The sequence below is a fragment of the Puntigrus tetrazona genome, chromosome 10 (genome assembly GCF_018831695.1).
Source record: "Puntigrus tetrazona isolate hp1 chromosome 10, ASM1883169v1, whole genome shotgun sequence".
Classification (NCBI taxonomy): Eukaryota; Metazoa; Chordata; class Actinopteri; order Cypriniformes; family Cyprinidae; genus Puntigrus; species Puntigrus tetrazona.
Genome location: NC_056708.1, coordinates 75,759 through 78,201, shown reverse-complemented (window position 1 = coordinate 78,201; position 2,443 = coordinate 75,759).

The following is a 2,443-nucleotide window of genomic DNA, read 5'->3' as shown; positions in this document are numbered from 1 at the left end:
CAAAAACAAATAGTATGTTCATTACTGCGATATGGGCAGTTACGAAGACACGGTCTCTCATCAGAGCCATCAGGACAGTCTCTTCTCCCGTCGCAGAGGTATTGCTGCAGGATGCACAGCGACGTCCCTTGACAAGCCACGTAAGGGCTTTTACAAGGAGATGGTGGAGTGGGCATAGCTTTAAAAAAAAAAAAATAATAATTATCACTTTAAATGATAAATTCTATTCACTATCATTTATTGAAGTGATTTGTGATGTGCTTAATGAGTTGCACGTACTCAGAAACTCAGTTATTATGCAGTCAAGTAAAAAAGGATTTAAAATAATTATCTGGAGTGCTCATCACAAAAAAAAAAAAATCATTTTTAAATCTTTGTGTAAAAAGTGGTGCAAAACTTTTTAGATCCCAATTGTATAATCTCAAACGTATCGTTTCCACAGCAAACTCACCACAGTCTGCCTCATCCGAGCCATCCCAGCAGTCCCTCATACCATTACAGACGAACACCTCTGGGATACAGCGGCTGTTCCCGTCGCAGCGGATGCTGCAGCTCTTGGTGGGCTTCCAGCAGCCTGCTTCATCTGAGTGATCTGGACACTGAGGAGTCCCATCACACACCTGCCGGAAGTCAATACACTTCTTCCCCTGAATACACTGAAACATCCCTGTAACAAAAATAAACAAGTCCACATACAGGGAACAGATGAATCTTTAAACATCATACTGTGCATTTTATACATGTATATTAACAGCGATATTCCTGAAATGCTGTGACATTCTAAAGGGCATCCTGAAATCTGATCTAAATTTTTTTGTAACTGAATGAAATCTTTTACGTTTAAAGTCTGAATAAAATAATTCATAGAATTGTTTATAAGCTCATTACGGGGGTAAAAAGGGTGGTTTGATGATGCAATGGAGCCACCGAGAGTGATCTCACCCCTAACATTATAAATTACTAAAAGAATACCAGTACGTGTTGATGGGACAAGTTTTATTTGTCTTTCAATGTCTGATATACATATTCTAGGCAGGAACGGCTCCTGCTCCTCCCCTCATTTTTGGTGTGTGACTGACACACACACACACACACACACACACACACACACACAAATCTGGGCAAAGGTTTTAAGTTACTGTATTCCAGCCTTGACCTTATTTTTCAAAATGGGTCAGGGCTTGTGTTGTGAAGTTGTGATAGCATCTTACCTGGATTGCATTGAAGTTCACATTGTTCTTCATCAGATCCGTCCTTACAGTCCATCTCTCCATCACAAATATGACTGTACAGCACACACTCACGTCCATCCTTACAGGGTTTAGTGCCCACACGACATTTGAAGGGTGCAGTGGTTGTGGTTCTAGCTGCTACGGTTGAACATCCCACCTCATCAGAACCATCAAGGCAGTGGGAGCGCCCATCACAGACTAGAGCTTTCTCAATACACTTCCTCCTGTCCTCACACAGAAAGTCACCTGTATGAACAAAACGGCATATTGGCCATATGTCATGACGACATTTAGTTCTTGTTCTTCTCCGTCAGTTCATTAAAACAACAAAAGCAACAACAACAAGGACCATGAGGAGACAAGGGAAATAGGTAAAGGAAGAACAGGAGAACAAGCAGAAGGACAAAGAATGGTAAAAGGAGCAACAAAAACAACAAGGAAGAAAAAGAGGAGATGGAGGAGCGTTAGAGCTGAGAGACGTTCAGTTATTTTACCTGGTGCAGCACATGCATCTATACAAGAAGCTTCATCAGATCCATCTGGACAGTCTCTTCTGCCATCACACATCTGAGCCTGAGACACACATACTGAGGTTCCCGGACACCGTACAGAGGGACTCTTGCAGCTCGTCTGAGCTGGTTTGGAAAGAGCTGTCAAAAAACCCAGAGCAGATGGAATCTTAACAGGTTATTTACAGTGTCTGGTGGAAGAATTAAATATTTGGGTTCATGTTGGAAAGGAACAAGCAAGTGATTCACTAGTAAAGCCACATTTTTTGATGCATGTCTAAATCCACCAAGCAGGTTGTGTTGCTAAAGACAGTTCTGAGGGAAGATTGTTTGGAGAAACTTCTCCAAACACATAGGGCTGGACAGCGATTGTCAGCAGGCTGAATGGAGAACTAAGAGTCTCCTAGTGGAAGTGGGACAGAGGATTTGCAGCTCATTTGTTAGCCGAAGCCTTCAGAAATTTGGGTTTCGCAAGAGGGCGGAGGAAAGCCATCTGTAATACTAATGAAATAGCATTGAGAGCATTAGGATGGCTATGTTGCTCTACATCTAGACCAGTGGTCTCAAACTCAATTCCTGGAGGTCCACAGCTCTGGAGAGCTTATTTCCAGCCTGCTCCAAATCACCTGAATGGAAGTCTCTAATAATCCTGAAGACCAAAAGGGTTGGATCAAAACTGTGCAGAGCTGTGGCCCTCCAGCA